At 33.8% G+C, this 16,493-nt stretch overlaps 1 protein-coding gene across 2 annotated transcripts in view; it reads left to right on the forward strand.

The window, feature by feature from the left end:
* The window catches only part of CCDC122 (coiled-coil domain containing 122), a 72,064-nt gene that overhangs the window by 35,433 nt on the left and 20,138 nt on the right, over positions 1-16,493 (forward strand). Inside the window, exon 6 of one of the 2 annotated variants that reach the window (XR_008295634.1) lies at positions 16,330-16,374. The exons of the other annotated variant lie outside the window; for it this stretch is intronic. The gene's annotated coding sequence lies outside the window, so the exon portion shown is untranslated. The remainder of the gene's footprint in view (positions 1-16,329; positions 16,375-16,493) is intronic. 2 annotated transcript variants of the gene reach the window in all.

Here is a 16,493-nt window from a genome sequence, read left to right on the forward strand (position 1 = left end):
TGCTCATTTCTTCACTGGATTATTTGTTTTTTTGGGTATTGAGTTTGATAAATTCTTTATAGATTTTGGATGCCAAGACTTTATCAGATATGTTGTTTGCAAATAACTTCTTCCATTCTGTAGGCTGCCTTTTCATTTTGTTGATTGTTTCCTTCACTGTGCAGAAGGTTTTTTATCTGGATGAAGTCCCAGTAGTTCATGTTTGCTTTTGTTTCCCTTACCCCTGGTGTATTTTTCTTATTCTTTTTTTTTTTAAATTTTTTAACGTTTGTTTATTTTTGGGACAGAGACAGAGCATGAGTGGGGGAGGGTCAGAGAGAACGGGAGACACAGAATCTGAAACAGGCTCCAGGCTCTGAGCTGTCAGCACAGAGCCCGACGTGGGGCTTGAATTCACAGACTGTGAGATCATGACCTGAGCTGAAGTCGGACGCTTAACCGACTGAGCCACCCAGGTGCCCCATATTTTTCTATTCTTAATATAACAGATAACAATTTGCTCGAAATAATAATGTTAGCAACAATGTATTCAAATATACACACTTATATATATACAAATATGTTATGAATGCTTCTATATGTGAAATGAGTGACGGCAATGATAGAAGGCATGGGAGGAAAGAATTAAGATTATTTTGTTATTAAAAGATATTCATACTACCAGTGAAATGGTATAGTGTTACTTGAAAGTGGACTTGGTTTGGTTGTAAATATATATTACAAATTCAAGGGCAAGCACTAAGAAAAGTTAAAAAATAAGTATAACTGATATTCTCCAAGAAGAGAAAATGGAATCATATAAAATGCTTGACTAAAACCACAAAAGGCAGGAAAAAAAGTGAGAGACAAAAAAAGTGAGAGACAAAAAGTGAGAGACAAAAAGTGAGAGAACAAAACACAAGGGCAAAAATCGAAAACATTAACAAATATGCTAGATATGAATCCAGCTATATCAGTTATCACTATGAATGTCAATGATGTAAATGCACCAATTAAAGACAGAGATTATCAGAGTGGATCAAAAAACACAAGTCATATGTTGTCTATATGAAGCCACTTTAAATATAAAGACACATACAGATGAAAAGTAAATGGATAGAGAAAAATATACCATGCTGACATTAATCAAAAGAAAACAGGAGTAGCTATATACTTTCATAACAGAGCAGACTTCAAAGTAAGGAAAGTTATTAGAGATTAAGAAGGACATTACATAGTAAGAAAGGGGTCAATTCTTTAAGAAGACATAATAATTCTTAATGTGGATGCATCTAACAACAGAGCATCAAACTATGTGGGGCAAAAACTGATAGAACTGCCAAGGAAAAATAGATAACTCCACTATCATAGTTGCAGACTTCAACATAACTCTATCAGAAATGGACAGATTCACCAAAAGAAATGCAGTAAGGACATCGTTGAATTCAACAACACCATCAATCAACTGGATACTACTCACACCTATACACTACTTCATCCAACAACAGCAGAATACAGATTTTTCTCAAGCTTACATAGAAAATTCACCAAAATAGACAATATTCTGGGCCATAAAACATACCTTAACAAATTTAAAAGAGTAGAAATCATAAAATATTTGCTCTCAGACCATAATGGAATTAAACTAGAAATCAATAACAAAAAATAACTGGAATAATCCCCAAATAGGTAGAGATTAAACTACATACTTCCAAATAAATAGATCAAAGAACAAATCTCAAGAAATTATAAAATATTTTGAACTAAATGAAAATGAAAACACAATTTATCCAAATTTGTGGAACACAGTAAAAGCAGTGCTTAGATAGAAATTTATGGCATTGAATGCATATATTAGAAAAGAAAAAAAAATCTAAAATTAATCATCTAAACTTCCACATTAGGAAGCTAGAAAAAAAAAACAGTAAATTATATTCAAAGTAAGTAGACAAAAAGAAATAAGAATTAGAGCAGAAATCAATGAAATAAAATGCAGGATATCAGTAGAGAAAAATCAATGAAACCAAAATCTGGTTCTTTGAAGAAATCAGTAAAATTACTGACCCTCTAGCTACATTAACTAAGACAAAAAGGACAAGTCACAAATTTCTAATATCAGAAACAAAAGAGGAGACATCACTATAGATCTCATGGAAATTAAAAGGATAATAAAGGAATACTATGAATAGCTCTATGCCGATAAATTTGATACCCTAAATGAAATGGACTAATTCCTTGAATGATATAATCTGCCAAAACTGACACAAGAAAAAACAGATGATCTGAATAGGCCTATATTTATTTAAGGAATTGAATCAATAATTCATCACATTCCAAAACAGAAAGCCCCAAACCCAGAGGGTTCAGTGGTAAGTTCTGCCAAACATTTAAAAATTACACCCATTCTCTATAATCTCTTTCAGAGGATAGAAGCAAAGGGAATACTTCTTAACTCATTCTATGAGGCCAGCATTAACCTAATACCAAAACCAGACAAAAAAATTACAAGAAAATAAAACTATAAACCAATATCTCTCGTGAACATAAATTTAAATATCCTCAACAAAATATGAGCAAATCAAATCCAAAAAAGTATAAAAGAAATTGTATGCCATGATCAAGTGGGAATTGTCATAGGTACACAATTATGGCTCAACATCCAAAAATCAATTAACATAATCCATCACATCAACAGACTTAAAAAAGTAAAATCATGTGATTATACCAATAGATACATAAAAATCATTTAACAAATCCAAATCCCATTTATAATAAAAACACTCAGTAAAGTAACAATACAGGAGAACTTTCTCAACTTGATAAAAAAATTCTACAGCCAACATCATACTTAATGGTAAGAAACTCAAAGCTTTCCCATTAAGATTAGAACAAGGCAAGGATACTTTCTCTCATCATTCCTTTTCAACATCATACCGTAAGTCCTTGCTGATGCAATAAGGTGAGAAAAAGAAATAATATGTATACAGATTAGGGAAGATATAAAACTGTTTATAGATGACATGATAATCTAGGTATAAAACTGAAAATAATTGAAAAAAAGAACAAGCTGCTGGAACCAATAATCAATTATAGCAAAGTTTCAGGGTAATATAAAAAAGTCAATGCTTTTATATAACAATAGTGAACAAGTAGAATATGAAATTTAAAACAATACCATTTACTTAGCACCCCTAAAAATGAAATACTTAGGTACAAATCTAATAAAATATGTGCAAGATCTATATAAGAAAAAGTAAAAAACTCAGATGAAGGTGTTCAAAGAAGAACTACATAAATGGAGAGATATTCCATGTTCACTGGTAGAAAGACTCATTATAGCCAACATGTCAGTTCTTCCCAAGGTGATCTACAGATTCAATTCAATCCCAATCAAAATCCCAGTAAGTTATTTTATGGATAGTGACAAACTGATTGTAAAGTTTATAGAGGGAGGCAAAAGACTAAAGACTAGCCAGCACAGTATTGAAGAGGAAAAACAAAGTTGGAGCACTGACCTTATTTGACATCAAGACATACTATCAAGTTGCAGTAATCAAGATGGTGATGTACTGGTGAAATAATAGGTAAATGTAACAGACAGCTACATAAAGAGACCCACATAAATGTATTAACTGATCTTTGGCAAAGGAGCAAAGGTAATACAGTGGAGCAAAGATAGTCCCATTCAACAAATGGTGCTGAAACAATTGGATATCCACATGCAAAACAATGAACCTAGACACAGACCTTACACCCTTCACAAAAATTAACTCAAGGAGTGTCTGGGTGGCTCAATTGGTTAAGCAACTGACTCTTGATTTAGTCTCAGGTCATGCTCTCATGGTCTGTGAGGTCAAGCCCCGCATTGGGCTCTCTGCTGACAGCACAGAGCCTGCTTGGGATATATTGTGTTTCTCTCTCTCTCTCTCTCTCTCTCTCTCTCTCTCTCTCTCTCTCTCTTTCCCTGCCCCTCCCCACTCAATCTGCTCTCTCTCTCTCTTTCTCTCAAAATAAATAAATAAATAAGCTTAAAAACAAACAAACAAACCACAACAACAACAACAAAATTAAAGTGGATCATAGACCCAAACATAACATGCTAAACTGTAAACTCCTAGAAGGTAACATAGGAGAAAATCTAGATGATGTTGGGTTTGGTGTTGCCATTTTAGATACAACACCAAAGGCAACCCATGAAATAAATAGTTGATAAGCTAAACTTCATTAAAATTAAAAGTTTCTATTGTGTAAAAGACACTGTCACAAGAGAATGATAAGACAAGCCACAGACTGGGAGAAAATACTGCAAAAGCTCCATTTGATAAAAGACTGTTATTTAAAATGAAGAACTCTTAAAATTCAATAACAAGAAAACAAACAACTAGATTTTGAAAGTGGACCAAAGACCTTAACAGAAGCCTCACCAGAGAAGACAGATGGCAAATAGCATATGAAAAGGTGTTCCACTTTATATGTCACCAGGGAAGTGTGAATTAAACAATGAGATACACTACACACTTATTAGGATGGCCAATGTCAGGAACCCTGACAACACCAAAATGCTAATGAGAATGTGGAGCAACAGGAACTCTCATTCATTTCTGGTGGGAATGCAAAATATACAGCCATTTTGAAAGACAGTTTGGTGGTTTCTCATAAAACTGAACATATTCTTACCATACAATCCAGCAATTGTGCTGCTTGGTATTTATCCAAAGGAGTTAAAGACTGATGTCTATGCCAAAACACAGATGTTTATGGCAGCTTTATCCATAATTGTCAAAGTTTGGAACCAAGCAAAATGTCCTTCAGTAGGTGATTAGCTACATAAACTGTGGTATATCCAGACAATGGAACATTATTTAGTCCTAAAAAGAAATGAGTTATTAAGCTATGAAAAGACTTGGAGGAACCTGAATGAATATTACTAAGTGAAAGAAGCCAATCTGACAAGGCAGTAATACCACATGATTCCAACCATATGACATTCTGAAAAGGTAAAACGATGGAGATAATAAAAAGATCAGTGGCTCCTAGGGTTGGGGGCAGGGTAGGGGAGAGATGCATAGGCAGAGAACAGAGGAATTTTAGGGCAGTAGAAATACTCTGTATGATATTATAATGATGGATATATATCATTATACTATTTATCCAAATCCGTACATAGTATAACACCAAGAGTGAACCCTAAGGTAAACAATGGACTTTAAGTGATTATGATGTGAAAGTACCATTCTGGTGAGTGAAGTTGATAATGAGGAAAGCTTTGCATGTGTAGGGACAAGGAGTATATGGGAAATCTTGTACTTTCCTCTCAATTTTGTAGTAAACCTAAAACTGCTCTTAAAAATAGTCTTTTTAAAAAGCACTCAAATGTAGTTAACACTACATCAAGGTCAATATCAGTAAACATTTTGCTAAGTGAAGTGAAATCCTGCTTATAAATATTACTTTGGAACCTTTTAAAATTCATATAGGTGACTGCAATGAAAACTCTATGTTCCTGTATCACCTAACATTGAATGTGGAATCCATTGCTCATATAAAAATCATTCAGGCCTATATTAATGATATGGAGATTTGAGACCATTTTTTGGCAGAGGAATCAGTAGATTGAGAAGAGCTTATAGTTTTGCAACTATTTGATTTGTTAGTTGCTTATATTTTCAATATTACACATATTTTTCATTAAGCTAAGGATAACTAAAGCTAATGATCAGAATCTAAAAATTATATGCCTTTCAAAAATAATCTATGTTATATTTGTTTATTTGGATTTATAATGTATTTCTAAGGAAAGGGTTTTTTTTTCCTTTTCTGATAAATTTGGCAGTGTGAGTAATGGGTTTTCGATATCACATTATTTATCATATAATATTCTCCTGAATGTTGCTGAACTATGACCAAAACCAGAAAAAATAAATTGAAACAGATACTAATAGCAGGATAGCTTTATTCAATACATAGCTAAGAATGGGATGCTCCAAATTGCTTTTTCTTTTCTGTAATTTTCAATTTAAACGATGGCTTTGAGATCTCAAACTTTAGAAAAATAAAAATAGTATGTGATTTGGTAATGGCAGAGCTGTTTACATAATCTAGTGAAGAGAGACATCAAGTAATGAAATTTAAATCTCTTAATTAATGAGATGATGTATTCAAAAGGAAAATCAGAGTTCATGCAATAAATAGTTTTTAAAGGCTTATTATCCAAAAGTTCCCTGGCATAACAGTCATGTCCAAATTGGAATAAAACACATAAATATCAGATGTGTTCCAGTATTTCTCAGTCCACACAGCACAAGGTAATTTAGAGACAGTGATAATACACTAACAATCTAAGACATAGTTTCTGTCCCAAATGTTTAACTCAAGACATATGATCCCCCTCATCTACTATTTGTTACTCCCCCTGACATTATTTGACATAGTATTTAGACAAATGTAATCACTTTGCTTGTATTGAAGAAGCTTCATCAAGGTGTTCTCAAGACTATGTATGTCTCCTTGAGTCCACAGTGCTGCTTTCTTTGTGTACCTGGCATAAATAAATAAATAAATAAATAAATAGCAAGCCTGCAATCTGCATGAGTTGTTTTGTCTTCAGTGACTAATGTTAACTAACTCATGCACAGTGATCCAACCAGATGTCAGCACATCCAATTGGCTGAAAATATCACAGTTTTCTCTTCATCTGCCTGTTCCACAGAGACTGTATAGAGCCATCCTTAAGTGTCTGTCATCCTTTAGAGTGAGACCTCTTTGGAGACACTTCCATTCCTTAGATGTAACATTAACTTTGCCGGGCTGTTAGATAATGTTGATATTATTTTAATTTGTGGTTCATACAGATTTGTATTAAGCACTCACCTTGCAGAAAGGTCCAGTCTTTTTCTAATCTTCCAGTAATTTGGGTTGTTCATCTTCTAAGCCTTTCAGTCTCAATCTGTCAATGTAATTTACCCCTGCACAGTTTTTTAATAACTAGTGTAACTCTCTCATTTTTCTAACATTCCTTTCCGTTAAAAATGCCATGGCCTCATTCAGAGCTCACCTGTTTTCGGTCTCTGCAGAGCTGTAGCTGTGTCATCTTCAGGCTCCAGTTCTCATTTTTGTTGTAACTCCAAAGTTTAATCCATGGCTTAAAGTTAGATCCTGAACATTGAAAACAATCTCTTCATTTATAACTGGCTTACGCAAGAGAATCTCTTTTTTCTACTTTGAGATGCTTCACAGAGATCAGCTTTCTCAGCAACACTGTGCAGTGGACATAGTCCGGACTCTGCCCAGATCCTCTCAGATCTTTTTTTTTTATCCCTTATGAGCATCCTTCTCCCAACTAAGGCATGTTTTTGCCTCCAATAGCTCTCACCTAAGACTTACTGTGGGAGGTTTGCTTCCCTCAAAAAAGACTTTGCCTGAGATTGCCGCCTTGCTTGGCTTTCTCCTTACTAGTCTGGCTTCCCTTACCAATTTCACCTGGGAGGGCTTCAGTAATAAATCACTTGCTCAGAGTCTGCTTCTGGGAATCCCAAAGTAAGTCCCCTTGCAAAAATAATCACACACTGAAATCTATTTTTAAGAGATGACAATTATTCTACTCCTGCTGTTCATTCCAGATCAATCCCTCTCCCAGCAGTAGCAGCAGCAGCAGCAGAGAAAAAAAAAAAAAAAAAGAAACTTACACCTTTGAAATGTAATCACTGTCCCATTTAGTATAATTTTGATATCATTTATTTGCTTTAAATTTAAAAAGCCAAAGGCACAAACTTTATTCCATATATATAGTGTGAATATAAAAGTAAACTATTAGCCTTCAAATATAGTAAATAAATCACTATGTTGCATTTATCTTTTTTGATGTTAGTGTTCTTAGGAACTACTATGTTGCTGCATACGATAATTTATTAAATAAATCTTGATTCTGAGATCCCAATTTCAAAGTGTAGGATATTTCTCCAAATGTGTTAAAGTCACATGACTTTATACAGCTGTATTAGAAGACTCATGCAAGCAGACCAAAAGGGTAATATTTACGGAAAACATCTATGTTACTCTCATTCCAACCAGATGACAATACAGAGACAGGAATAAATCATGTGTGCACATCCACAGACCCTACTTCTTTATATAGTCATTCTGGTTCTCTCAAGCCATTCTTTCCCATCTTTTCCATTTTTTTAAATTAGTAATTCTCTTTTCTAATAATTCATTATGCTACCTATAGCTCAAGAACACTGGAGTAATAGTCTGTTGCAGCCTAAGAGTAATTAACTCAGAAAACTACCAAGACATATGGATCTATAAGACAGAACATTGTAAATATGAAAGTCACAGCATCTGCCAGCATGGTTTTTTAAAATTTGTAACTTTGAGAGTATTTACTGCTAATAATATCTTATATCTTTGTGATATTTTTAACCATAGCAACATTCAAAATATAAAATTAATAATTCCCAAAAACAATTATTGCTGTTGTGAAAATTATTTTATCCTAAGCTAAAGTAAATATAATCCTTTTTGCTCTGAACTTCAAAATGCTTTCAAAGTTAATGTTTCTGGTCCTCAAAACTTCTAGCTGATATATGAATAATTTAAAACTACTGCAAATGCAAGTGAGGGCCAGCAATAGGATCAAAACTTGAATACAGACTTTCATTTTTGTAACATTGTCTAAAAAAGAAGCTAACTAGTACAGGTTATAGCTGAAAACACTGAACTAACTGCAAAGAAACAATTTTCAAGTTATACCTTCTCTGTGTTAGGTAACTGTCAAAATAAACATGGCATGATTCTTTTCATCCAGGAGATCAATTTAGTTGGCAAGAGAGACATATATATAACAGATTCAAATACAATGTACAGCACCCTGCAATAGAAACAATTAACCCAACTTTGTGGAAACACAAAATGAGGAGCACTTAATTCCAAATGGAGGCAGGGAGGCTTAAAAGAAGACATGATGTTTGAGGTGAACTGCAAAGCATTGTAAGTTCTTGTGATTGTTTCCACTCATCAGACCCTGAAAGTTTTTTATTCCTGTTTGCATCTCCACAGCCTAGCAGATACTTGGAGTGTATAAATAGTACTCTGATGTATGTTGAATGAGTTAGTGAATCAGATAATCAACCAATATTCTTATTGATATCTCCCAACATTCCTATCTTCCGTCTCTCTTAGCTCTAGTACTATTGTTAATGCTATTGCTTGAGTTCTTTTCTATGAGTAAAAACTGAGCATGTAATGCTTCTCCTAAAAAGAAAAAAAAAGAAAAACTTTACGTGGACACAAAATCCATTTCATCACTAATTAGTAAACACTTACAAATCTGTCCCAACCCGCTTGTTCACCCTCATTTTTTCCTGTTCAATCTAACAACCCTATACTCCAGTCAGAGCAAAATTTTAACTCTTCTGTAAGCATGTATTTTCACGCATTATTCTCTTTGCCTTGAAGTTCTCGCCTACATTCAGGAATTAACTCTAACTCAGTCTTCCGCCTCAATTTCTCTGTAATGCCACGGCTTAGAAATACTAAGAAACCTATATTATGATTTCTGAATCAACACAAATATTTGCTTACAACTTAGAGAACTTATGTACAAATCCTTGTTTAAAACAGGTTAAGGAATGCCTGGTTGGCTCTGTCAGTTGAGCATTTGACTCTTGATTTTGGTTCCAGTCATGATCCCAGGGTCATGGGACTGAGACCTGTGTGGGGCTCTGCGCTGAGTGTGGAGCCTGCTTAAGATCCTCTCTCGCTCTCCGGAGCTCTGCCTCTCTCCCCTGCTGGTGCTCTCTCGCTCTCTAAAAAAAAATAAATAAATAAAATAATTTTAGACTTCTAAATATTGGGCTTTATTATGAACAGTCTGGCATGGAATTGTTTGGATAATACCAAATAACAGATAATTTCATTTATCATCTATAAAAGAACATGAGAATTAGTTGTTCCATGACTATTCCAAAATCTACTTTTATGATTTTAAATCAAAATGTGAATATTTATGAACACAAACTTTTTTGAATCACTGGGTTCTACTCCTGAAGCCAAGACTACATTGTATGTTAACTAACTTGAATTTAAATTAAAAAAAAAAGACAAACGTTTTAAAAAATGCCTTTCTAGAAAATGAAATTATGTTTTTAGTTTAGCCCTAATGAAAGTAAACATGCTTAACAAGCCACAAGAAATATGCTTTTTGTCTTCTTCAATTATAAATACTTTGATTGAACCATGCTTTATAAGAGTTTTATATATTGAAAAATTAGATAAAATGTTCTATCCTTTAAAAAAGAAAGCTGGTAATAAGCTTTATGAAAATACAACTCAACAAATGAGACTGTATGGGAATAGAAAGAAAATCTGTATTAAAAATGAAAACCAGAATATTTCTCTTAATATTGTACATTAATCATAAATTTAATGCATATTTAGGGTAATTTGGGAAAATTTCACTTTGTTTTTATTGTTTCTCTATGGGTTATGCATAATTATGAAGTTTAACTATAATTTTAATGTAATTTTCCCAATGACACACTTTATATCTTTCCTAATTACATTTGTAGCAAAATCATTTTCAGGAAACCAGCTTTCTGTGTCTATTCTATTACTCTTTACACCACTGAAAATAGCCTCTCTTTTAATCACTTTCAAATATTCTTTACTTTTTCCCCTTAAATTACAATATTCCATTAGCTGATGGCACAGGGGTTTTGAGTACTTTTCAGAGTTTTGGCATCAGAGGTATCCTTAGCCATGCTTATTAGGCCTTAGAGAGTGCTAATTTTCTCATACAAAGGGAGTTTTGAGCTTTCATTAGGATGTTTCCCAGATGCTTTAATTTTCAGATACAGTTTAGTACAATTATGGCTGCTTTAACCAAGGTTATTTGAAAAATAATCTACATAGAGAAATGGAAAAGCACCAAGTAGCTGATAAGCAACCATAGTAATGTGGTTTAATATCCCATGTACCAAAGAGAAAATGTGTATTCTGTGATATTAACTATTGTAATTGCTAATACATCATGATTTAGGCAAATAAGTTCGATATTCTCCTAAGTCCTTGAAATTGTAAGCATTCTTTGAATCTGAATTAAAATGTAGCACTATTTAAAATGATGGGCACTGGAGAGGAGGGAATAAAAAAGGGAAAGGCCAAATATACCTAATTAAATAATGGAAAAAAAGAGCTTATTAATATGCATATTACCAAGAGTCTGAATTCATTGACTGAGTTAAGACAAAATGTAGATTATAAAACATTATGAATGATATGTTCTAATTCCATTTTTTAAAAAGTGATAGTGAGTTTTGTCTCAAAAAGCTAGGAATATTTAGCCCATATCTAGCCCAAAGACTGTTTCTCTGGGCTAAATATTCCCAGTTCTTTTGTAACAACTTATAGAAGTTCAAGTCCCTTCAACATTCTAGTCACATCTCTGGTTATATTCTGCCTGGATATTGTCCTGTGAGAGGTACAGACCAGGATTTGATAATTAAGATATAGTCTCATCAGCTGCTTGTAGAAACATATTTCATCCTATATGAGGTAGTTTTCTAATAATGCAAACTAAGTTTACAAGGGCAACTTAGGCTGTCATTGTTCCTAGGGTTTTTCAGTAGGTGGAGGTAGGAGATATCAGTATTTTGGACAAAAAAAAAAACACCTGAATTTATACTGTATTTTAAATTCAAAGATTACATGTAGTTTTTACTCAATTTTACCTTCAATTTCCGAGGTGTATGTTTTTTCCCTCTAATGCTGAAAATCTTAGTTGCTGAATCACATTATTATGAATATTTATTTTCAAAATATCATGATGTTATTTTTAATAATATAATTACAAGTTAATTTTTTCTGTAGAATCTAATTTATTTTTTATAGCTACATAGCTTTCCATTCTAATGGATGTCCATAGCTTATTCTTTTTTCTTAGTGTTTATTTATTTTTGAGAGAGATTGACAGAGAGAGACAGAGCGCGAGTGGGGGAGTGGGAGAGAGAGGGAGACACAGAATCCGAAGCAGCTGTCAGCATAAAGCCCGACGCAGGGCTTGAACTCATGGACAGTGAGATCATGACATAAGCCACAGTCGGACTCTTAACCAACTGAGCCACTCAGGTGCCCCTCAATTCTATTTTTTTTACCCTCCCCTGACCCCTATAGCTTATTCAACTCTTAATGAACATTTGAGTTTTTTTCTAATCTTTTGCTACAATCTTTTACAAAATCTAATCTTTTGTACTGTAATGAACGCCTCCTGTGAAAATGTCATTTTCTATTTTAGCCAGTATGTCTTTGGAATAGATTTCTAGAAGTGGAATTGCTAAGTTGAATTTTGTATATACTTTATATATATTTAATACATATATATATTTATATATACTTTATATATATAAATATACATAAAGTGTGTAATGTGCACACACAATTTTGCTTGATGTTATAAAATTTTTCTCCATTGTGTTGAACCATTTTGTATCCCTATCAACAGCAATGTATGAGACTGCTTGCTTCTCCAAAGTCTTGCCATCAGAGTACATTGTCAAGCTTTTGGATTTTTGCCCACATGATGGGAGAGTGAACTTTTATATAAATTCATTTTAATTCACATTTCTCTAATAATTGAATTTGAGCATCTTTCATATGTTCAAAGGCCATAAACATTTCTTTTTCTGTGAATTCTTTTTAAAATGTTTACCCCTTTAAAAAATTAGAGTTGATGGTTCTTCTCAATTCTTTGAGACCTCTTGTGTAAGCAATAATAATCCTTTGTTGTTGTTGTTTACTGTGGTAAAATATATATAACATAAAATTTACCATTTAACTATTTTTATGTGTACAGTTCAGTAGCTTTAAGTACATTCACATTGTTGTGCTGTTAACCAGCAACTTCACTCCCATCCATATCCAGGACTTATTCATCTTCAACTGAAAGTCTGTACTGATTAAACAGTAGCTTTCCATTCTTCCTCCCTCCTGTTTCTGGAAACTACCTTTCTATTTTACATCTCCATGAATTTGACTTCCCTAGGTACCTCATGTAAGTGAAACTGTGTAACATTTGTCCTTTTGTGTCAGGCTTATTTCACTTAGCATAGTGTCATATTGTAGCATGCGCCAGGATTTCCTTCCTTTTTAAGCTGAATAATATTCCATTGTATGTATGTACCACATTTTGTTTATCCATTTACCCCTCCATAGACAGTTGAGGCTTTCCTACTTTTTTGCTGTTATGAGTAATGCTGCTCTGAAGTTCGTGTTTGAGTCCCTGCTTTTAATTCTTTTTGAGTATTCACCTAGCAGTGGAACTGCTAGATGATATGGTAATTCTATGTTTACTTGAAAAACCACCCTGCCTTTTCCACAGAAGCGGCACCATTTTATATTCCCACCAGGAATGCACAAGGTTTTCAATTTCTCAACATCTTTTCAACTGCTTATCTTATTTTATATTAGCCACCCTTATGAATATAAAGTGGTATTTCACTTGGTTTTTATCTTCATTTCCCTAATTAGTGATATAGAGCATCTTCTCATGTGCTTATTGGCCATTTGTATATCTTCTTTGGAGAAATGTCTGTTCAAGTCCTTTGTCCATTTTTTTTTATAAATATTTTTTTAGTGTTTTTTCTTGAGAGAGCATGAGCAGGGGAGGGGCAGAGAGAGAGGGGGACAGAGGATCTGAAGTAGGCTTTGCGCTGAGAGCAGTGAGCCCAATGTGGGGCTCAAACTCATAAACTGTGAGATCATGACCTGAGCCAAAATTGGACACTCAACTGACTGAGCCACAATGGCGCCCCTGTCCATTTTTTTAATTGAGTTATTTTTGTTGGTGGTGGTGAGTTGTAGGAGTTCTTTATATATTCTGGATTATTAATCCCATATCAGTTATATAATTCAAAAATATTTTCTCCCACTTCATGGGTTAACTTTTCACTCTGTCCTTTGATGTGCAGAAATATTCAATTTTGATGAAATCCAATTTATCTATTTTTTCATTTTGCTTGTGCTTTTGGTATCATGTCCATGAAATCCTTGCCAAATCCAAAGTCATGAAGCTTTTCCTCTATGTGTTTTCCTAAGGGTTTTATTGTTTTGGTTCTAGATTTAGGTCCTTGATCCATTTTGAGTTAATTTTTATATTTGATGTAAGGTAATAGTCCAACTTCATTCTTTTGCATGGGGAAATCCACTTTCCAGCCCTATTTGTTGAAAAGACCCTCCTCTCCCCATTGAATGGTCTTCACACACTTGTCAAAAATCATTGTCCATATATGTGAAGGTTTGTTTCTGGGCTCTGTATTCTACTTCATTAGTCTGTGTGTCTGTCTTGATGCCAGAATAAAGTTTTGTTTGTCGTGCAAGTGGCAGATATTTATTTCAGTTTGTCATTTGTCTTTTTAGTTTGTTTATAGTACTTATCTTTTCCACGCAAAAGTTGTTTAATTTTATGTAGTTAAATTTATCACTGTTTTTATTTATTTCCTTTGTATTTTGTCTCATAGGAAAATTTCCCTGCACTTTTTTATTTTAATTAATTTAATTTTATTATTTTTTAATTTCATATGTATTTGATGTATTGATGTATTTATTTTTAATATCATTTAGTGTCAAGCTAGCTAACATACAGTGTATACAGTGTGCTCTTGGTTTCAGGGGTAGATTCCTGTGATTCATTGCTTACATACAACACCCACTGCTCATCCCAACATGTACCCCCCTCAATGGCCATCACCCATTGTCCCTTCTCCCCCCCCCCCCCCCGCCATCAACCCTCAGTTTACTCTCTGCATTCAAGAGTCTCTTATGGGTTTGTTTCCTTCTCTGTTTGAAACTGTTTTTTTCCCCTTCCCTTCTCCCATGGTCTTCTGTCAAGTTTCTCAAATTCCACATATGAGTGAAAACATATGATATCTGTCTTTCTCTGACTTATTTCACTTAGCATAACACTCTCTAGTTCCATCCACGTTGCTGCAAATGACAAGATTTCGTTCTTTCTCATTGCCAAGTAGTAGTCCATTGTATATATAAACCACATCTTCTTTATCCATTCATCAGTTGATGGGCATTTGGGCTCTTTCCATAATTTGGCTATTGTTGAAATCTCTGCTATAAACATTAGGGTGCATGTGCCCCTATTAATCAGCGCTCCTGTATCCTTTGGATAAATTCCTGGTAGTGATATTGCTGGGTGGTAGGGTAGTTCTATTTTTAACTTTTTGAGGAACCTCCACACTGTTTTCCAGAGTGGCTGCACTGGTTTGCATTCCTACCAACAGAGCAAGAGGGTTCCCATTTCTTCACATCCTCGCCAGCATCTGTTGTTTCCTGAGTTGTTCATTTTACCCACTCTGACTGGTGTGAGGTGGTATCTCAATGTGGTTTTGATTTGTATTTCCCTGATGATGGGTGACGTTGAGCATCTTTTCATGTGTCTGCCTACACTTAACTTATAATGGAACATGCCCATCGTTTCATTTGTGCATGAATAACACTGTAAGGTTTTCAGAGAAAGAGTTGACCCCTTTTGGTAGAAACATGATGACACACCAAATTGATAAAAGACTATACAAAGACTGCTGGTCAAGTTAGAATGTAATCTTCTGCTTAATAGTAACGGAGATAACCATAATGATGAGGAGGATGATAATGATAATAACTATCGAATGAATGACTTCATATTCTGTACAAGGCACTGTAGGAAGTCTTTGTATACAGTTAAGTATAGGGAAAAAAGAAAAACTCAATTGTTAAGAGCTTTAACTTTGAAGTTATATAAGCCTGAGTTCAAATACATGTTTTACTAGATTAGTTCCAAACTATCACTTACAGGTGGTATAACTTTGGGCAAATATCTTACATTCATTAAGTCTCAATTTTAAATGTGTAGGGTGGGAATAATAGGATTTACTTCATGGACTTGTTGTAGAATTAAATTAGATAATGTATATAAAGTCTTTGGAGATTAAAATTAAGTACTTAATATATATTAACTACTGTTAATAAAATTAGTACTAATTATTTCATAAATTTCTCAGTTTATAAATAAGATTACCAAAGCAATGAGAAAGTAGATAAAGTCAAATAACTAATAAGGTCAGAATTGGGATTTGAACCTAACCTTTGATCTGTTTTTACTCCAAAGTTCCTATTTCTCTATTACATCAATTGAAAGTCATTTTCATGTGAATGTTGATTTTTAGAAAAACCTACACTAGATGGACTTGGTTATGAAGAGAATTGTCTTCTGATTAGAAACAATGGCAATTACCTAAGAAACTTAGTGTATAAAAGCATAATGCCTGAATCCATGATCTTTGCCTCTTTTTCCACAAATTTTAGAGCTGAGAAGTCAGAGAAGATAAGGACTGAAAAGGTGTCACCAGAGTGAGTAATTAAGATCCTATGGTTGATTTCTGAGGCAGAAATCATGGTATGTAGGGTTTAGGAGTGAGTGTATTTGGCAACAGAAGGGCTGGCATGGTGGCTAAGATTAGACAAGCTTT

This window comes from Acinonyx jubatus, chromosome A1, assembly GCF_027475565.1.
Source record: "Acinonyx jubatus isolate Ajub_Pintada_27869175 chromosome A1, VMU_Ajub_asm_v1.0, whole genome shotgun sequence".
NCBI classification, from domain to species: domain Eukaryota; kingdom Metazoa; phylum Chordata; class Mammalia; order Carnivora; family Felidae; genus Acinonyx; species Acinonyx jubatus.